Source organism: Peromyscus californicus, unplaced genomic scaffold, assembly GCF_007827085.1.
Source record: "Peromyscus californicus insignis strain IS unplaced genomic scaffold, ASM782708v3 Scaffold_6__1_contigs__length_162567912, whole genome shotgun sequence".
Classification (NCBI taxonomy): Eukaryota; Metazoa; Chordata; class Mammalia; order Rodentia; family Cricetidae; genus Peromyscus; species Peromyscus californicus.
The window spans coordinates 112,641,624-112,664,014 of NW_026294584.1; the positions used below are offsets into that span (position 1 = coordinate 112,641,624).

At 45.1% G+C, this 22,391-nt stretch overlaps 1 protein-coding gene across 1 annotated transcript in view; it reads right to left on the reverse strand.

The window, feature by feature from the left end:
• The window catches only part of Frmd4b (FERM domain containing 4B), a 332,248-nt gene that overhangs the window by 233,126 nt on the left and 76,731 nt on the right, over nucleotides 1–22,391 (reverse strand). Inside the window, exon 2 of the mRNA XM_052719520.1 lies at nucleotides 6,807–6,934. The gene's annotated coding sequence lies outside the window, so the exon portion shown is untranslated. The remainder of the gene's footprint in view (nucleotides 1–6,806; nucleotides 6,935–22,391) is intronic.

Below are 22,391 nucleotides of genomic sequence, written 5' to 3' on the forward strand. Positions count from 1 at the left end.
CACTGTCTGGAAGCCAGTTCTGGAAGTGTGCTGTCCCCGCAGCGCACCCCATTGGCCGTGAGGGGAAAGTTCACTCCCAATGCACCATTGTGAATCAAATACTGATCTAGGGTCTAACTGTCAGATCTCACAGCTGATGGAATCAGAATTCAAGCTCACTCGTGGAATGCTTTTGTCTTCATCTTTCCTAGTGGCTTTGTTGGGATCTACAGGTGCTTTAAATGTCTTGTAATCATACTATCCAGTTCCCAACTCCATTCAGTCCTCACCGTGGCAGGGGGTGTAATACTCGATACAACATGAATGCACAGCACTGGCTACACAAATGAGCTGTATGATGTAGGCGGCAAGTGTAAGTCACCAGAGACTCCAATACCAATTAGGCAAAGGAGAGAGAGCCCCACCTCACTACAGAAGCCATGCTTAGCGGCTATACCACTCTTTCTCTTATTCTGTAATGCTGAATATGTGCTCAGCATTCAACAGACAGAAGACTGCCTGATAGATGCTAACTAGGTTTAAAGTCCACCACCGCAGATCCTGCCTATCAAACCTGACACAGATTTTGCTGAAATTACACCCTCTCGCGCGCGCGCACACACACACACACACACACACACACACACACACACACACACACCCCTGTTTTTTTTTTTTTTTTTCAGCATTTCGTTCACAGAACTGGCTAACCCCATGGACTTACTAATTAAAATGGGCATGTGTCATATGACATTATCTGGAATCAGAAGGTAAGCCACAGGGTGGCCTAGGTTTGGGCCTGCGGCTGATGCTGGGATGTAGTAGCATCCCTGTTTCAATGAGGTGTGGTACCTGGGTGGGCCGTCATGGGGAAGCTATCATAAAGAGAAGCTGAGGCTGTAGAGACACACACTTTACCGTGGGCCAGAAATAGAAAAATCAAAACAAAACACCATTTTCTTGAGGCATGACCTTGAATTCAAGATCCTCCTACCTCAGCCTCCCCAGGGGTGGGGTTACATGCATGTGCCACCATATTTTGCCAACTTTTCTGTGTATGTGTGTGTGGGGGTCCAGTGGAAGGTTAGAGAAATTCAATAAAATCACCTACATCCTAGCCTTCTTCAAGGAGAGAGTTTTCTAGTCACGTTAACTAATAGCCTTTGATTAAAAATGCCTGCCTGGGTCAGGAAGGGCTCCTGAGACCATTTTGAATTCTGTGACCAAAGGATGCTGTGGGAGATTGATGATGTCTGTCCTGACATGGGAAAAGAGGGCTGCTCCCACGTTTAGGCACATTAGCTCTAATCAGGCCGGGGTCACTGATCAAGCGCCACCCAGGGCTCCCAGCAGCTTCCTCAGAGTGGCCAACCAGGCCTGACAGGAAACAGAAGCTTAAACCGGAAGAGGAGGTGGGGTTCCCACAGGGTCTGAGGGATTTCTCCTCAGGGGCCACTGGAGGCCCAGTCACTGGAGGCTCCTGGGATGACAGAAAGGCCATGTCTCCAGGAAAAATGGGGCCTGAGAGCCCCGCTGAGCAGATTTGAGGCAGAGGCTCTGAAAGTGCAGCTGTTTGGGGGGCTCCTCGTTTTCATACCTGCCTCATGCATCCCTTGAACATGAGCAAAGTCTTCTTGAAATGCCAGCCTGCCTCAGGTGTGCCAAGTGGCATTTGGTAAATGTTCAGGGAGGACAGGGAAGGGCGGGGGTGGCACCGGATGGGGCACGACTGACCCCTAGCGGTGGATCTGGAAAATTCCCACTTAAAAAGCCTGCCAGAAAGTGCGGCTAGCCCCCTTCATGGTTTTCCATGGAAGAAGGACTCCGGGATAAAATAGCTAAGAAAAACGTTATATTGTGTAATCGTATAAATTCTATCCTTTTCTAGGTGGTTCACGATGTTTTCTAAGTGTCTGAGCATTCTTGCCATAAAGTAACTTAAATTCCCTTTAACTCCCCAGTTTGTTTGACCAGAGCCATGGTGGTTTTTCTTAAACCGTCTTCCGGTTCTGCAGGTCGTGGATCTTCAGAGAAAGGAAGGAATGCACACTCCTGGTTTTCCCTTCAGTATGGAAAGAAACTTCATGGACATTTCGTCTACCAAATCTCCCTATCAAAGCCTCCGACAACTTGCATTTTCGGTAAGCAGCCTTCCTTTGTTCTGCATCCTGACTGAAGCTAGTAAGAAGCCTGAATGTTAAAGAGTCTTCTTCCGGCTAGAAACGAAGTCTTTATAGACCTCAGGTGAGAACTGTACTGCAGAAAATCAAATTCCTTCAAGGCCTCCCAGCTCTCCAGATAGGAATGCTTGAAACACTCACACTGAGTACAATGCTTTCCTGACTCTGGAGCTTTCGGAGTGGGAGTCCACAAGACACAGGGGCTGGGAGATCAGCAGCTCTGGAGCCATCCCCCCCAGACCAACTCTGCCTCTTCCTCGCTGTGTGACTTTGGGGGTGTTACAAAGCCTCTCTGTTCTCAATGCGGTCATACATGATATGGAAATGACAGCATCTCTCCGTTCTGTAAAGGCTTCATTGAGCAAATACTTGTAAAGTACTTAACCCGGGGACTGGAAGTTAGCAAGCAAGTAGGAAGTAGGGAGTAGGAAGCATCACTTCAAAGGAAAACAAGGTCTGGGTTTTGAGGAACTAGCTCAGCTGCCAGGGGGCTTGCTTCTCAGACACAAGGATCTAAGTTTGATCCCAGAACCTGCCTTTGTTTTTAATTATTAATTTTTTTTTAGATTTTTAAATTTTATGTGTACACGTTTTGCTCACATGTATCTCTGTGCACCATGTGTGTGCCTGGTGCCCATGGAAGGTGCAAGGGGGCATTGGGTCCCCAGGAACCAGAGTTATAGATGGTTGTGAGCTGTCACAGGGGTCCTGGGAATCGAACCCGGTTCCTGTGCAAGAACATGAGCTCTTAGCCACTGAGCCATCTCTCCTATGTTTAAGTTAGGTGTATGAGTGTGTGTCTATGTCAGTGTGTGCACATGAGTGCAGGGGGCCAAAGAGGCTAGAGCTGGAGGATCAGGCAGCTGTGAGCTGCCTGATGTGGGTGCTAGAAGTCAAACTTCAGTCCTCTGGAACAGTGTGCTCTCCTAACCGATGAGCTGGCTCAATTCACTTTCAAAAAAGCCAGGCATGGTGATCCATGCTTGGACTCCCCAGCACAGAATACTTGGCCAAGTTCGCTTTCCATACTAAACAAAACAAAACAAACAAACAAACAAAAAAAACACACACAGATAATGCCTGAGACGATCCTCTGGCTTTGACATGTACCAGCACACACATGTGTGACCTTGTCCCTCCCTTTCCTCCCTGCCACACTAAAGTACATCAAAATGTTGTACTTTTCATCTAGGGTCATGAAATTACTAAGCAATCTTGGCAGTGAATAAAGCATATAAAGGTGACATTTAAACCATTGACATGTTTTCTTGGAAAAAGGATTTTTTTATCAGCATCTAAAAAAAAATCATAGTCAATATAAATAAGAATGACCCCTGAAGCCACTTACTTTTTAATTGCCTTTTTCTCATCTATCCACTTGATTTTATTTTTGGTGTGCATGTGAGTTGGAGGACAACTCTCAGGAGTTGGAAACTCTACACTTGACATGCTCTAAAGCGTCGCTCTCCACGTCCCTCCACAGCTCCTGGAAACCACCACTGCCTTCTCTCTGCCTAGGACTGCGTCAGACACCCCGGGGAATCCCACAACGCTCCTTCTCTCATAACTGCTTTTCTCCGAGCATGCTGCCTTCAAAGTTCATCCACGGAACATGGATCAGAATTTCATGCCTTTCGCAGGCTGAATAGTATTCCATAGACTGTGTTTCTAGATCTTGTTTGTCCACTCAGTTACTGCTGAGCCCTTTTGGGGGTTTTCACCTTTGGTCATTGTTAACTAGACTGCTGAAGAGCCAGGTGTGGAAGCACGCAAGTGTAATCCCGGCACTCAGAGTCTGAGGCAGGAAGGTCGTGAGTTCAAGGCCAGAGTGTGCTGCGTAGCTAGACTCCGTGTCAAAACAACAATGGAAGGGACGGTATAGACACTGAGAGAAAGCATTGGTCAACACTGCTGGCCAGTGTTGTGAAGGAGACAGCCGGAGGTGACTTTCTGGCTGATGTAGTGATTCTGTTAGGCATTTTGAGAGATAGCCACACGATTTCCACTGTTTCCCAAAGTGTCTACACCATTTCACATTCCTGCCATAGTGTGCAAAGATTCTGATTTCCCCACAGCCTTACCAGCACAATGAATTGCCTCTCTACTGCACTGTATTCAAACAGCAACCAGCCATTCTAATGGACGTGGACTAGCCACTCGGTGCTGTTATCATTTAAATTTGTGTGTGTGTGTGTGTGTGTGTGTGTGTGTGTGTGTGTGTGTGTGTGTACAGATGTATGTGTGTGTAAATGTGTGTATACACAGATGGGTGCGTACCTGTGCCCCTGCTTGTGCACATGCTGAAGCTAGAACAGAGACAGACATGAGGCGCTGTCTTAGTCTCTGTTCTGTTGCTGGAAAGAGACACCAGGACCAGAGGAACTCTTATCAAAGAACGCGCTGAATTGGGCTAGCTTACACTTTCAGAGGTTTAGTCCACGACATGTAGGTAGGCGTGGTGCTGGAGAAGCAGCTGAGAATACATCTGGGTCAACAGGCAGCAGGAAGACAGAGAGACTGGGGCTGACTTAGGCTTTTGAAACCTCAAAGCCCCCACCCATGCCCCCCCAGTGACACACTTCATTCAACAAGGCCACTCCTGCTAATCCTTTCAAATCTATGAAATGGAGCCTATGGATGGGGGCCGTTCTTATTCAAGCCACCACAGGTACTCTGCCCTAGCATTCCCCCCTTTTTTCCTTGAGACAAGGCCTTTCACTGAAACTGAGTTAGACTAACAACCAGCACATCTCAGGTCCTCCTTTTTCTGCCTCCACGGTGCTGGGATTAAAGGCACACACACACACACACACACACAGCCATGCTTGGCTTTCTCACATGAGTGTGGGCCATTTGAACTCAGGCCTCATGTTTGTACAACAAGTGCTCTTACTCCTGAACCATCCCTGCAGTCCACAGTATGGTTCCCATTTCCCCAGTGACTCCTGACAGTGAACAGGACATAGTTCTTAACGCCTTTCCAGATTATTCTGTGGGAAGAGCTCAGATACCATACCTAGGACTCAGTGACCATTTAGACTTTCTGATATCTTATCTGTAATGGGTCAAAGAGCTGAGAATAAGTGACTGTTGAAAGTTTAGCCCTAAACAGGCCATCTATATTAACCCTATCCTACCCTAAGACTTAGGGAAAAAGGACAGAATCAAGGAAAAGGGGGAAGAAATAATATGAGTCAGTTACAATCCAGTCAAAATTCCCAGCATGAGTAGAGGAGAGGATCCTGAGGCCCAGCCCTACCTGAAGCGCTATTGGCAGCTGGTGGCTGCTGAGGAGGAAAGAGTCAATTTTCTTAGGGCTGTGCTCCCTGGAAGGTTGCCCATGCTCTAGTGGTAGCCCCATGCCTCTGCACATATGGGCAGCACTAGTTGGAGTCAGTGAGTCATTAAAAAAGAACAAGAGGAAATTAGTGTTGGAAGGGTTGGATAAGGAGAAAAGGAGGAATGGGATTTGCTATGATCAAATTCACTTGTGTATGATATATATATATATATATATATATATATACACACACACATATACATCTATGTTATATACATGAAGGGATTTGTCAAAGAACAGACAAAATCATTAAATACCAACCATTAGCTTTGTTCATCTGTCCATCAGTCCTGAGCTAGTTAAGTGTTTAACTGTGAATACAAAGAAAATAATTTGGGGCCAGAGAGATGACTCAGTGGTACAGAGTACCAACTGCTCTTGCAGAGCCCTGGGCTTGATTGCCAGCATCCATATGGTGGCTCACAACTATCCCAGGGGACTCTTGTCCCAGGGACTCTGATGCTCTCTTCTGGCCTCTGTGGGCAGCAGGCATGCACTTGGTGCATAGACATGCATGCAGGCAAAACACCCCATACACACACACACACACACACACACACACACACGCACACAATTTTTAAAGAAAAAAAACTTCACAAATAGAATGCTTGTGCAGAACTTTAGCAACATATTGTAGGCAATTTGTCTAAAGTACAGAACAGTTGCTATTTAAATTTTTTTAAATTCTTTTTCTTTTAGTTTTAGTTTATTTTTCTCTCTGGAAAGAGAACCTCTATAAAATGGGAGTTTATCGGTCAACTTTGGGGCATTTTGCTTTTATTTCAACATGGAAGGTTGCTGTGGAATGGTCTTTCTGTATGCTGTGAGTACGCGTTCCTCTCATTGACTGATAAATAAAGCCAATGTGAGGCAGAATAAGGTTAGGTGGTCCATTCAAACTGAAGATGGAGATGGAGAGGGGTGGAGTCAGGGGAGGTGCTGCCAGCTGCCAGGGGAGCAAGATGTAACAGAACACAGGTAAAGCCACGAGACACGTGTCTATACATAGATTAATAGACATGGATTAATTTAAGATGTAATAGCTAGCTAACAGTAAGCCTGAGCCATAAACCAAACAGTTTGTAATTAATATTAAGCCTCTGACTGGTCATTCGGGTACAGGCCAGGTGGGATACAGGAGAGCTTCCGGTTACAGAAGGGTAAGTGTATTCTTCATCCTCATCAATGGCAACACAGACGTTTGGATGGTTATGGTAGTGTGAGCTTTACTCTGTCCCCACTGAACGCCTCTGAGTGTGCTCACTGACACACCCAAGGCTTTGGTATTCACAGAACTGAGCACGCACCTTTGACCAGCTGCTTCTCTCACGTCCTCAGTCTATTCTCACTGGAAGGATCCTTGGGTTCTGTTGGCCCTGCGCCGATGTCATCTTTTCCTTCCCCACATTCTTTCTTCTGGGTTTTTCCTCAAAGCCTGGAACACAGAGCAGAGAGGCTCAGTCATTTCTGCAGCACATGGAAGGACCATCAATCTCAAGTCAGTGAAGAGTCCCATTTCTTTCTAACCCCCCCCCTCGGCGGGCTACTGTTTAATCACAGTTTTAAAAGTTCACGTAATTAGATATTTAGAACAGAGATCTCACAAGGCACAGATGAAACTGGGCCGTTCTCCTTAACAGCTGAAGATGCGACAGCAATTTGACCTCCGTGTCAGCGGACATCTGGTATCAGGCTTGCCTGGGCTCGATAGGAGGAGATTCTGAAGTACAACAAGTTACCCACCATATAATCAGGGCTGTCAGGGTGGGAGCGAGAACTCAGGATAAGAGCACCTTAGACTCACGTCTCAGGATTACTGAAACCAGCAGGGCGGCTTTGACTCCAGTTTTGAACAGATGACGACTAGAAAGGATGAAGCTGGCTATGGATGCTGCCAAACTAACCGTTAGTGTGGGCACGGTGCCTCGAGACCATTTAGATGTATCTATCATACTCCCTATAAATGACATGGCTTTCCCCTGGAGACCCTGCTTCAGTCAGTGAGCATACCTCCCCCTTGTCAATGGTGTGGCCAAACTGCTTCACAGGGCAGCGCACAAACACTGGACAAGGAGGGCAGACACAGCAGATGTGGCTTTCATTGTTCCATTGTGTGGATGAATGAGACGCTTGTCTCCCTATCCCCTTGGCAGCTCCCCGCCCACTTGCCCCTCGATAGCCCCTCTGGATATGAGCACGAGGGTCAAGGTGGTGCAGGAGGCAGAAGGAACTCAACATGGTTCCCGACAAGCACCTTTACCCCGCTCTGCTCACAGATGCCACAGAACAAGTCCATCTTCCCGTGCTGACACCATGCCAGTCAATTTCTCATGGGTGTGACAAAGACCTTAAGTAATTTCAAACGAAGAGCTCTTTGTTCACGGTTTCAGAGGTTTAGCTCTGGCTTGGCTTCCTCCATTGCTAGGAGGTAGACAAGAACACCATGGTGAGAGGAGCATGTGGATGGATGGAGAGGGGGCCATCACAAGAAGGACAGAGGGAGAGAAGGAGGGAGGTTCAGACCATCAAGGACCCACCCTCATGACTTCTTCTTTCCAACTTGACTTCACTTTCAAATAGTTGCCCCACCTTCCAATAGAGCAACACATTTAACCATTCACTAATGTACGAATCCACGGATGAAGCCAGAGCCCATCCACCGAGAGCTTTAACACACAAGCCATTTGGAAGACACTCAAGTCTAAGCTATGACAGATTTTAGGAGATCCGTTACAAAAAAAAACACAGTGCAGGTGAGGAGTTCCATGCACTATTTTCCAGTGTCCTTCTAGAAGGAAATCCCAAGTTGTTTCAGGAGTGAGTTCATTGACTTTACTATTCCAAAGCTGATAAAGGCTGCTTTTGTGTTAGCTATTTTTTTTTTTTTGTTTTTTTGAGACAGGGTTTCTCTGTGTAGCTTTGCACCTTTTCCTGGATCTCGCTCTGTAGACCAGGCTGGCCTCGAACTCACAAAGATCCACCTGCCTCTGCCTCCCGAGTGCTGGGATTAAAGGCGTGCGCCACCACCGCCCGGCGTGTTAGCTATTTTAACCAAACATTAAAATGCCAAAAGCTAGCCACGGTGGCTCCCACTTGTAATCCCAGTACTCAGGAAGCGGAGACAGGAGGATTTCCAGGAGCTCAAGGCTAGCCTAGGCTGTGTTGTAAGTCTAGGCTTGTTTGGCTCTAGTGTGAGACCTTGTCTCAGCAAAGAAGCAAAGCCAATAAAATCGGATGTAAATAGTGAGACCTGGTGTTTAGAGAGGGCAGTGATGAGAGGAGGGACTGGGCAGTACAAGATGAGAATGAAGACTCTGTTCATTCCCTTGACCCTCATCATTTTAGGGTAAACCACTGGTTTCAGAAAAACTATGTAGAGATATATCCTAGACTAAGCCCCCCCCCCACTTTACAGATAAGATAAATGAGGGTCAACAAGAGGAGACATGTAAGAGGTAACACAATCATCCTCAAAAAACTTACACACTTCCTACTTCGTTACATCTTGTGCCATGTCTTTGATGTATCCACTAGGCAGCAAAAACTCCTTAAGCAGCCAAGCCATTTAGTGCTGATATACCAAGCCATGTTGTATACATCAAGCATAAGAAACTAGTTAAATCTCTTAGGTAAGCAGACATCACACAGCTTAAGTAAACTAGACCACAAGGGCAGAAAGGGGAAATAAACAGAACCTTCCCGATTACCTAGAATAGCTACCATTGATTGAGGACCAACCATAAGACATTCAGCAGCCCATGCCCATCACTTACGGTGACACTAATGCTTCCAGGAACTCTGAAAATAACACACACATTAATGTACCCTGAAAACGAGGAAACCGGGCCAGAAAAATGAGATACCCTGTCTGAGGTTGCACACAGCTAGTAAGTTCTCAGGTCCTATGACTCCCCATATACACACCAACTTCCTGTCTGTGATGAGCTGCTCAATAAGTCACGGAAATAGGCATCTGCTTGGAAACCCCAGAGTTCAGGAATAGAAGCAGTGTGGAAAGCATTTAGAATGAGCTAAATAGAAGAGAGAGGAAACAGACTTAGAGCATCATTGTGGTTTCAACAGGCTCCCACTTTGAGCACTTGGTCCCAGCTGGTGCCACACTTGTGGGAAACTGTAAATTTTGGGAGATGGGATCTAGCTGGAGGGAGTCGTCACTGGTGGTCTAACTTGGAAGGCAATTCTAGGCCTCCAGTGCTCTCCTTTCTCTGCTCCTTGTCCATCATGGGGTGAGAACCTCCCCTGTCACATGCTCTCCTGTTATGGTATTCTGCCCAAGTAGATGGAACCAAGTAACCTTGGGTTGAACCCTCCGGGACCAGGAACCAACAGTAAGTCTGTCCTTCCTTTAAATTGTTCTTTTCGGTATTTCGGTCATGGTGACATGAAAGTAACTAATCCAAACACTAGAGGAATCTGTTTTATAATGATTCTATCAGTGTGGGGGGGGGGCACGCCAAAGATCAGAGAACACACCAACCATGTAAATGTAATTACAACATACAACTTAATCCTTAGAAGTCAGCCGAAGAAACTTGTGGTATTAGGTCCTTGACGGTTGGACAAGAAGAGCAGGCTCTCAGTGAGTTAGGATGAGTGGCTTTGGATCAACAGCATCATTATTTTTTGAGGGCTGCCATAACAAAATGAGGCAGCCTGCGCACTTAAATGAGCAAAAGCTATTTCCTCGGGGTTCTGAAGGCTGGAAGTTGAAGATCAAGGCAACGGCAGGGTGACTTGCATGTGGTCTCCTTTCTTGGCTTGCAGATGGCTGCCCTGCACTTGCTTTGTACAATCTTTCCTCTGTGTATGCAGCCCTGGTGTTTCTTTCTGTGTTTACCCTTCCTCTTTTTACAAGGACATTAGTCAGATTACATTAGGACTTGTCTTAACAGACTCATTGTGCTGGCTCGTTTTTATGTCAACTTGACACAAACTAGGTTCATCTGGTTAGGAGGATTAATTGGGGAAATGTTTCCATATATCAAGCAATAGGCAAGTCTGTCCAGTATTGTCTTGATTAATGATTGATGTGGGAGGGCCTCACCCATTGTGGGTGGTGCCACCCCTGGTCAGATGGTCCTGGACAGTATAAGAAAGCAGGCTGAGGAAGCCACTAGGAGCAAGCAAGTAAGCAGCAGCCGTTTGTGGCTTGACTCCAGGTTAGATCTTTGAGTTTCTGCCATGACTTGTCAGTGATGGAGTATGACTTGAAAGTTGTAAGATGAAATACATCCTTCACTCTCGCAAGTTGCTTTTGGTTATAGTGTTTTCTAGAACATCAAAACTAAGATGCTTGCAGAGGCCAGATAGAAGAGGGAATCACATCGGCTGGGACTCTGAGAATTAAACTTGGATCATTTGGAAGAACTGCCAGCACTCTTAACTGCTAAGCCATCTTTCCAGCTCTAAAATAAAATTATATTTTATTTATTTAATTAATTAATTATTTGTGTGTGTGTGTGTGTGTGTGTGTGTGTGTGTGTGTGTGTGTGTGTGTGTATGTGTGTGTGTCTATTCTGGTGATTGAACTCAAGTCCTCAGGCTTAGGAGTAAGTAACTCTACCCACTGAAATATCTTGTTAGCCCCATAGGTAAAATTTTAAATTGTGTCTCATATTGACAATAGTTTTTATGTAGGTATAAAATAAAACTGTACCCGATAAAATATAACCCTGAAAAATCCCTTGAGCAGAGTCTGGTGGCAGAGGCCAGCACACCACATCAGCCTCAGCATGGCCAGCTTTGCCTTCAAAGTTGCAAGTGATAACATTTTCTTTGAGCACCACATGAAACAGTTGGCTTCACATGTAAACAGCCAGCATAAAAGGATGCACAGCATTAATGAACAGAATCACTTTACATATAAAATGCTTGGAAAAACTTCTGAGAGGGACCAAAGCACAGGAAATCAAGGTCGCCATCTTACACCCGCCTCTTGAATTTGCAGACACTAAACACACATATGACAGGAAGCCACTGACGTTGGCTTCGTTTCTTAACTTCTGTAGCCAGGGAGTCTCCCTCCCCAGTCCTCCCCCCCCCCCCCCCCCCCCCCCCCCCCCCCCCCCCCGCCTCGTGAAACCATGAATAAGACCTATGTTCTGTGTACCACATCTGGGGAAATGCTGAACTCAGTCTGAGTGTTAAGATGCTATCAACTGGTCAAAAAACCATGTATAATGCTTAGCACTGATTATTAAGGAAACAGAGTAAACTATAGTCAAGAACTACCTCATACCCATCTGAGTGGCTATGAGAAACGGGAAACAACAAGAACTGACAACAGTGTTCAAAACCCAGAACGGCTGCACGGTACTGATGGGGATGTAGGATGCTGCACTGTTAAAGAGTTTGCAGCCCCTCAAAAGATGAGTCATAGGCCTTCCACGTGGTTCTTCAGTGACCCCTCTAGGCATGCTCCTCAAAAAAAAAAATTGTACACTGATGTTCATAGCTGCATTTTTCCAAAAACCAAAGCAGGAGACAATTCAGAACTCGATTGACAGATGGATCAACAAAATGAATACACCATTCAATGGAAGGTTATTCAACCCTGAAAAGAATGAAATTTAGACACATGGTAAAATGGGGGTGAATCGCAAAAAACATTACACTAAATGAAAGGAGCCAAAACACAGAAGACAAATACTGCTGAGTCAGAGAGAAAAAACAGAAGACACCAGGAAGTGAGGAACTAAGGGATGGAAGTGAAAAGGAGGAAAGAGGTTTAGTTTGAGATGATGCCAAAGTTCTGAACATGGCTGCCAGTTGGAGTTTGAACAGTGCAAATGTACTTACTCTATTGAAACTGTACATTTTGGAATGGGAACTTGAGTGCTTTATATATTTTTACCATCAGAAGGAAAATTGCTCAGAAAAAAAAAATCACAAGATTAAAAGTGGGCAGGAGGATGAGGACCCATTCCTTAAAATCACTGAAATGTGCCATTTTACTAAAGAACCTAACAGTTGACAAATGCCTGGCTTGCTTAGATGATGACTTCACAGCCCAGAAAGCAGGGAGATCTTCGAGGAAAAGCATCATTCTAGGAAGGACTTCTGGGTGAGGAAGACATGGAGCATGTCTTAGTTAGGGTTTCTGTTGCTGGGACAAAAATGTCATGACCAAAAAGCAAGTTGGGGAGGGAAGGGTTTATTTGGCTTACACTTCCACATTGCTATTCATCACCAAAGGAAGTCAGGACAGGAACTCAGGCAGGGCAGAAACCTGGAGGCAGGAGTTGATGCAGAGGCCATGGAGGGGTGCTGCCTACTGGCCTGCTTCCTCATGGCTTGCTCAGCCTGTTTTCTTATAGAACCCAGGACCACCAACCAAGGGATAGCACCACCCACCATAGGCTGGGCCCTCCTCCATTGATCACTAATTGAGAAAATGCCTTACAACTGGATCTCATGGAGGCATTTCCTCAACAGAGACTTCTTTCTCTTTGATGACTGTAGCTTGTGTCAAGTTGACACCCAAAACCAGTCAGTACAAAGCACAAAGGTTAGCCTCGGCTCTTGGGAGTCTAAAGCCACAGAGGGGAACATCATTTGAGGTCCAGCACAGCCTCAGCCTCTCCCATTGACTCAGCCCTACCTACTGTCTCGGTAGCAGTCCCCAGGGGTGACATACAGTAGCACAATGTAAAACAACAAACCCCATCCATGAGCCACACTCAAAGCAATTAAAGTTTCCTTTACACACGGATTTCACATCCTATCTTTACTTTTAATAAAGACAGAACCACACACAATTTAATGTCCTTGTATTGATTTCTCCAGTCCAATTTCTCCTTAGCTATATCACAGGCAACCACTATCATGAATTAAATAAATATCTATTTATGTGTGCAGGTATTTTCTATGGTTTTGTGGGTTTGAGCATTTTAAAAAAGTGCTTCATATTATATTGTACATTTTACTCAAAGTTTTATTTATTTATTTATTTATTTATTTATTTTAGATATTTTCGTTTTGCTCCACAGAGCACTGGATCCCTCACTGCTCTATAGTGCTCAGTTCATGCACAATTTTTGCTCAAAATAATGGACGCCGCAGTGCACACTGTATTTGTGACCTTTCTGTTCCTGGGACAGCATACCAGGCAGAAGCAGTTTAAGGGGTGGAGGATTTATGCTGGCTTGTGGTTTCAGAGGGTCTCAGTCCATCACAGCAGAGCGGACATGATAGGGCAGCACTACATGGTGACAGGGCTGTAAGGCACAGGCTTTTTCACATGGCCCAGACAGGAAGCAGAAAGTTTGGGGTGGAACCTGAGGTAAGCGTAACCTTACAAGGCCTGCACCCAGTTACCCACCACTCACACCTCGTTCCCTGAAGGCTCTACAACATCCTAACAGTGCCCCAAGCTGGAGACCGAGCGCTTAGAACCGGAGACTGTGGATTACATTTCAGATTCAAACCTTAGCCTACGTCATAGTTAACTTTAGTTGCCAAATTAACGTACTGGGGAAAAGGAAGCCTTCGACTGAGGAAATACCTTTATCAGACTGGCTGCCAGCATGTCTGTGGCACCTTTTTCTCTTTCTTTCTTTCTTTCTTTCTTTCTTTCTTTCTTTCTTTCTTTCTTTCTTTCTTTCTTTCTTTCTTTCTTTCTTTCTTTCTTTCTTTCTTTCTTCCTTCCTTCCTTCCTTCCTTTCTCTCTCTCTCTCTCTCTCTCTCTCTCTCTCTCTCTCTCTCTCTCTCTCTCTCCTTTTCTTTCTTTTTTCAAGACAGGATTTCTCTGTGTAGCCCTGTCTGTCCTGGAACTCACTATGTAGGCCAGGCTGGCCTCAAACTCAAAGATCAGGCTGCTTTTGCCTCCTGACTGCTGGGATTAAAGGCATGTGCCACCACTGCCCAATGGCACATTTTTTTAGTTGCTGATTGATCAAGGAGATCAATGCCATCCCTAGGAAAGTGGGCCTGAGCTATAAAAGAAATGTAGCTGAGCAAGGCAGAGGAAGCAAGCCAGTAAGCAGCATCCCTCTGTGGTCTCTGCTTCAGTTTCTGCCTCCAGGTTCCTCCCTTGAGTCCCCTAAATGACAGAATATTACTGCAGTGGTTTGAAGGAAAATGCTACCATCGACTCCTATGTTTGATGCTTGGTCCCCAGTTGGTGAGACTATTTGGGAAGGATTAGGAGGTGTGTCACTGGGGGAAGGCTCTGAGGTTTCAAAGACTCCCACCACACCCAGTGTGCTTTCTCTGCTTCCTGTTTTCAGATGAAGATGTGAACTCTTAGCTGTTCCTACCACCACACCTTTCTTCTGTCATCCTGGGTTCTAACCCTCTGAAACTGTAAGTCCAATTCAATGCTGTGTTTTATAAGTTGCCTTGGTCATGGTATTTTGTCACGGTGTTAGAAACATAACTAACACAATTGTCTATGAAGCTAAGTTTTTTATAGTGTTTATCATAGTGTTAATCGTCACAGCAACAGAAAGCAGGCTAGGACCCAGTGCATCTTTGGCTGTCATCTGTGCAACTGTGGAGTTTGTGTAGGGCTCACACTCTCTGAGCACCAGGCCACACTGTGAGGACATGAGCAGGAATTTCTCCCTGGGGTCCCTCAGTTCCCCTGAGTATTTGGAAATTCAGGTTAGTACTTTCGTGAGTTGGAATGGGAGCACAGGGATGCTGAGCTGTGTACAGTACACAAGTGTCTGGAATAATCAGCCTTGTCCCCCACAAAGCAACCAAGAGGCTCCTCTTCAAACAGCATCCAATTTGAAGTAGGAGCTTTGTGTTGCAGCGGGTGTGCATCTGTGAGTCTAATTAGGGGGTGACAACTCGTTCTCCAGTGCCAAGTGCCACAGCTGAAGTGCCTGTTTGCCTTCACTCCTTGCCAAATGCCACTGTCAGCCTCCAGACGTCTGCTGCTCTGATGGGCATAAAATGCCGTCTCCCTGCGCTCTAAGCTTGTGGGGATTTGATTGTATTAGTGATGTGGGAAACCTGTTCATATTTCTGCGGCTCATGTCCCTCCCTAGGAAGGCATCAACTAGTAAAGCATCCACTCCACTGGGTAGTTTGAATTCCCCTCTGACGGTGGGACCTATGCTGGAGATCTGGGGTTGCGAATGTCCTCCACCAGTTTGTCATCTGCTTTTAATTTATGCTATCAGATCATGCGGAAGTTACATATTTTGATTACAGTGAAACCCGTGTAATCTTAAGTGATCCATTCTTAATTTATAAAATCTACTTTAACATCATAAAGATAGCCTCTATTTTGTCACCTTTTTTATTCATTATGTGTAGCTTTTTGATCCACCTCATAATTTGGTTTTGCTTGAAGTGTGAATTAGGAGTCTGATAGTGTTTTCCTTTCGGTGAATCAGTTGTAGTAACACCATTTACTTTTGAGACCCTGTGTTTCCTCCCTTTTGACTTCCGATGTATTCTGTGTGCTTTTGGAGGGGGTAATTTTGTGTGTGTTCATCTCCCCCCCCCCCCACCTCTGCTGTGTGTCTATGAGTACGGGCACATATATAGCATGTGTGTGTAGAGGTCAGAGGTGATCTGGCTTAGCCCTGCCTAAGTCTTGCACTTCATCTCATATCATCTGTTATGCATTTAGCTTCAACCATGCCAGTTTTCTTTAGGGACACTAAACATCTCCAGCTAATTTCACCTTGGGACTCTCCACCTTGTAGCTTCCTCTTCCAGAAATTGGTTCTATAGTTAGGTGTATGGTTGGTTCTTGGTGTGTGCCCCTCAGCTCAGATAACTGCTCTCAGAGAAATCATTCCTAACCATCAGACAAGAGCCGTCCAACCACGTGCACCATAATGGTGCACCTCCTCTATTTTTGCCATTTAAATTTATCTTCTTTAACTTTTAAAAAAGATTTATTTATTCGTGTATTTTATGTATATGCATGCTCTGTCTTCATGCACACCATACGAAGGAATCTGATCCCATTACTGATGGTTGTGAACCACAATGTGGTTGCTGGGAATTGAACTCAGGACCTTTGGAAGAGCAGTCAAGTGCTTTTAACCACTGAGCCATCTCTCCAGCCCCGCTTCTTTAACTTTTAAAAACCACTTTTGTATGTAAACAGATGCATGTGTGTGTGTGTGTGTGTGTGTGTGTGTGTGTGTGTGTGTGTGTGTAGTCACATGAGTGCAGAAGCCAGCGGCAAACCTCAGTTGTCTTGCTTCAGGATGGCATCTATTTTGTTTTGTTTTTTTTGGAAACAGAGTCTCTCACTTTTACCTGGAACCTTCTAGTTTGGTTGGTCAAGTAAGTCACAGGGATCCACTTGTCTCTGCCCCTGCCCCCTACTTCCTACAAGTGCTGGGATTATAAGAACACCCAACCATGCCCAGCTTTTTATGTGGGTCCTCAGGCTTGCATGGAAAGCACGTTACCAACTGAACATCTCCCCAGACCACTGGTATTTGCCCAAAGTAAAGACCAAGCTCTACAGAACTAAGGACCATACTGTCCTGTTCTTTCCACGGTCCTCAGCACTTACAGCATCACATAGTAGGTGGTCAATCAGTAGATGGTTGCTAGACAAGTGAGTAAATGATCTTCTGTGGCAGGCTTTTTTTGGACTGCCAGCCCCCAAATCATGACATGGAGACTTAATATTAGTTATGAATGCTGGACCTTAGTTTAGACTTGTTCCACTAGCTCTTATAACTTATTTTAATCTGTTTCTCTTCATCTGCATTTTGCCTTGCGCTTTTTATCTTTCTTTCACTCTGTATGTCCTACTTTGCTGCTTCCTCCTTGTCGTCTGTCTGGTGACTACCTGGGTGGCTGGTCCCTGGTGTCTTCCTCTTTTTCTCCCTCATTCTCCCCTAGCCTAGATTCCTCCTCCTACTTTCTCTGCCCAGCCCTGCCTATCCCTCTACTGACTAGCTATTGGCCAGTCATTCAGCTTTTTTTATTAGACCAATCAGGTGCCTTAGACAGGCAAGGTGAAACAGCAACACATCTTTACATAGTTAAACACATGCAGCATAAACAAATTCAACACATCTTTAAATAGTTAAATGCAGCATAAACAAATTCAACACACCTTTACATAGCTAAACAAAAGCAGCATAAACAAATTCAACACATCTTTACATAGTTAAACAATTATTCTGCAACACAAACAAATGCAACACATTTTTACATAGTTAAACAAATATTCTGTTCCACAGCAATCTTTCTTCTTCTTGATTGTGCCTTCTGTGTCCTCTTATATCACACAGGTGTCTTCCCCAATAAGAAATGCTGTACAGATACCCATAGTCCCTCAAAGTGAAAGCTTGGCAGTGGACACACCACAAAAGGGGTTTTGAAGACATTCCTCTTCAGCACACCCAGGGTGTAAGTGGTTAACACAGTGAAAGTCACACTCCTTACTCTAACTCAGGTCTACTCCTGAGAGATGGCTCTTAATAGTTTGTTGAAAATGTAAAAGAGATTTTAATTGGTCTACAAAGCAGTGGGGTTCCTTACTGCATTTTCATATGTGCTTGGTTTTGGTCGATCTTCCCGCTCCCAGTCCTCTTTCTCATGCCCCTGTCCCCTTCCCACTGGTACCAGTCTGGTTCTGGTATTACCCTTCCTTCCCTTCCTCCGTCCGTCCCTCCTTCCTTCCTTCTTCCCTTCCTCTCTCCCTCCTTCCCTCCCTTCCTTCATTCTTCTCTTCCTCCCTCTCTCCTTCCTCCTTTCTTTCTTTCCTTCCTTCCCTCCCTCCTTCCTTCCCTCCCTCCTTCCTTCCCTCTTCCTTCCTTCCTTCTTCCCTTCCTCTGTCCCTCTCTCCCTTCATTCCTTCTTTCCTTCCCCTGTCCCTTCCTCCCTTCTTCCCTTTCTCTCTCCCTCCTTCCCTCCCTTCCTTAATTCTTTTCTTCCTCCCCCTCTCTGCCCTGCTTTCTTTCCTTCCTTCCTCTCTTTCTTCTTTTTTCCTTTTCTTTCTTTTACAATTATTTATTTTAGTTTTATGTGTATGCATGTATGTACACAAACCATGTTCCTGCATGCCTAAGGAAACCAGAAGGGGGCATCAGAAGTCCTGAAGTTGAAGTGACAGGCAGGCACAGCCATCCTGTGGGTGCTGGGAGCAGAACCTGGGTCCTCTGCAAGGGCTCTTAACCACTGAGCCATCTTTCCTGCCCTGTCCCTACCAATTCCATGTCACATGTCCCCTTCTTCCTTTGAGCCTCTTCCCCTTTTGTGGCCTCCTTTCCAAGTTTCATGATCTCTACCCACACTTGCGTCAACACAAATATACATACATAAAAATCAGAAACTAGAATCTGTGTATGAGAGAAAATGTGATGTGTTTGTCTTTCCTGGGTTACCTCACTCAATAAAATATTTTTTCAATTCCATCCAGTTTTCATTGCTGGAAATTATTTGCCCTTTATAAACATCTGTATATCCATCCTAAATCTCTCTCTCTCTTCATTAGTAGATCAGACAACTTGAATGATTCAATATAAGAAGCCTAATCTTAATGGAAAAGTACATTTTTTTTTCACAGATGTGAACCTGTTAAGAAGGATGAGTATCGGTCCCACCCCTATAGGCTCTGATGCTGCCAATGTGCAATGAGGTCCCTGGGACCTTAATTTTCAGAGGCTACTGTATATTACTCTAGACTCACTGGAGGATCATCATTTCTTTCTCAAAATGGGCACCTTTCCATCATTTCTGAGCTGATTCTAATGAGCCCACTGGTAGCTGGATGCTTATAGTCAGCTTCAGGACAGATGCCCCAGGAACGAACTATGTGATTAGAGGTTTGGAGCTTCTGGCTACACCCCGTGACCTCCAGAGACAGGAAGCAGGCTGGAATTTGAGTTTAATCACCAATGGCCAAGATTTACTCAGTCCTGCTTACCCAGTGAAATGTCCATAAAACTCTTAGACAGTAGTGTTGTTGAGGGGGGATCTGGGTTGATGTAACACTCACCTTCAGGGGGAATGGCATGTCCCAGACTCCTGGAACAGAAACCACTGTTCTAGGATTCTGGACTTTACCATTGTCCTTCTTTATCTGGCCTTACATCTTGGTCATCTATGAAAAGTAACAGTAAGTGCAGTGTTGCAGCAGCAAACTGCTAGATCTGAGGAGGGAACAAAAGAAGTCTAGCTTTGTGTTAAGTTGGTCAGAAGTCCAAGGTGCCTGGACTTGTGATTGGTGTCTAATAGAACCAAACGCTTAGCCCGTGAGCTCTGATTAGCAGCAGAGACAGTGGTGGGATGGGGCTGAGTCAGGCTGCACTAGAGTCCTCCTGGTGTGTCTAGTGAGCTGGAGAATTGACTGCTGTGGGGAACCTACACATTGGGTACTAGAACTGTTAGTAAATTTTGCTAAAAAAAAAAAAAATCCCTCTGAAACAGACCATTCTAAAAGTCCATTATCCCTCTAAGATTTTATGCAAATTTTAACATTTCATGATTTCTTTGGAATTAGGTTATATCTAATTTTTCTTCTAGACTTTCCAATTTTTCCAAGATTAGCTTTTTTTTTTTTTTAATGAGAAAAAGTATTTTGAAAGGTAACATTTCTCATTGTTTCTGGTAAGAGAAAACGGGAGGTATCTATATTCCTTATCTCATTGTTGTAACAAAATATCCCTCAGAAGTGACTTTAGCAAGTGAAGGGCTTATGCAGCCCCGAAAGGCATCAAGGCAGAGGCATGAAACATCTGGTCACTTTGCATCTGTATTCAGAAAACTGAGAGCAATGAACACTAGGACTAAACTAACATCCTCCCTTTTATTCAGTCTGGGATTCCAGCCCATAGAACGGAGCTGCCTACAGTCAGGCTGAGTCTCCTCACCTCAACCTATTCTAACCCGCCCTCATAGTGATGCATAGATCTGTCTGCTAGGCGATTCTAGAAGTAATCAAGTTGAAAATCAAGATATTAATGTCCTACATTTAATTATAAGAGCTGGGCATGGGAGAGAGGAAACATAAGGGCATGAATTGCTCAGCAGTTCTTGGCCAAATGAATCCTATTTTAGGTTCCTGGATATGTGTGGGTACCGCAGCATCGTACTTATTACCCCACTACTCCAGAAACAACAGCCACTTCTCCTGATGATTCATCCCATTCCCAACTCCTCCTGTTTCACTCTATCTCCTCTTCCCTTTTCTACAGCTAATGTTGGTCGAACAAGATGATTTATGCTTTCCTTCTTCCAGTTTTCAGTGGAACATCACCGAGAACTCTGGGTCTCAAAGATTTATTTTCAACTGGTTTCTAGTCTTGCTACTTGTCGCCATGGGGACTTGTTTCAAGACATGGTCCTTTCTGGCTAGCGTCTGTCATGCCTCAATAAGCCCCCCTCCTCATTGATTTAGGAGTTTGTGTTTAACTAGATTTTCATAGGCTGAGATGATTACTTCTATTTTCCACAGGTGCACGCATCTGAGCATGTGTGTATGTGGTAGATTCTAAAGTAAGGCTGGGTTTGAGTTCATAAGGTACTTAACGATGACCTTTTGATCCTCCTGTTTCCATCTCCCAAAGGCTGGTATTATAGGCATGCACCACCACACTTGGTTTACATGGTACTGGGGAATCAAACCATGGGCTTCAGGCATGTTAGGCAAGAACACTGCCGACTGAGCTGAATCCCCAGCCCCTGGCTGCTTCTGTTCTTGATTTAGATCACTACTCCCCAACAACAACATCTCTACACACACTTTTCTGTTTTAATGGGCAAAATCGGGTCTCTGACTCTAAATGACGGTAAACGGCCCAAGGATCAGATTTCAACTAAAATCTCCTATCACGTGGAGAAATTAAGCAGTTCTTAAATATTTAATAACACCCTGTAAGATTTTAGACTCCCGGGCTCCAAAATAATTGACAAAGTAATTTCTAAGCCGTAATTAACAAAAACAGGCAATCTTCCAAAAAGGCTCGCAAAGCTAAAGGAACCTCCTCAGAGCACTCACTGTGCAGCCGGCAGGATGCTCACAAGCAGCCCAGCCAATAAACAGCAGCAGGCAGAGAAGGCTTGGAGCCACCCTGAGCTGGTGTTGCCGGAAATGCTCTAGGAAGACTGGGGCCATGGTCAGAAGGCTGGGACATTTCCAGGACCTGCTTATTATCAGGTCTGGAGAATCATGGGAGGGGAATGAAGAGGCCTTTACAAGCCGAGTTCCTTTTGAATGTTTCTAAACACTGCTCTTCTGATCTTCACAGTGGCCTAGTCACTGTTCTTAGGGCTGGCAAAGGATGCTCAGAACCTACCCAGTTCCTCCAGGTCACCTCCCGGGAAATGCTTGGCTGCTTATAACCTACGTGCCCTTTTTCTTTACCTGCCATTTATCCATCCCTAGCACTCCCTCTGCAATCCACCCTTCTGCCATTCACATCTCTTAACCTCTGATACCATCACCATGGTACAAGCACTAGTATCTTTCCTTAGACTGTGCTATTAACCTGTGTGTGTGTGTGTGTGTGTGTGTGTGTGTGTGTGTGTGTGTGTGTGTGTGCATGCACATGTCCATGCATGCACGCAGAGGCCAAAGTTGCCAAGTGTTGTCCTGATTGATTCATTGAGACCGGATCTCTCAGTGAACCTGGAGCTGATTGATTCATGTAGCCTGGATCTCTCAGTGAACCTGGAGCTGACTGATTCATCTAGACTGGATCTCTCAGTGAACCTGGAGCTGATTGATTCATCTAGAATGGCCGTCCAGTAAGCCCCACCTATCCCTGTGTTTGCTCCCCTAGTTCTGGGATGACAGGCACATGCTGCCATGCCTGCCCTTTTACATGTGTGCTAGGAATCCCAACTCAGGTCCTCACACTTGTGTGGCAAGCCCTTCACAAGGACAGCCATCCCCCAGCTCCCAGTTTTCTTGCTTTCTCACTTGATTCAAGACAATTCTC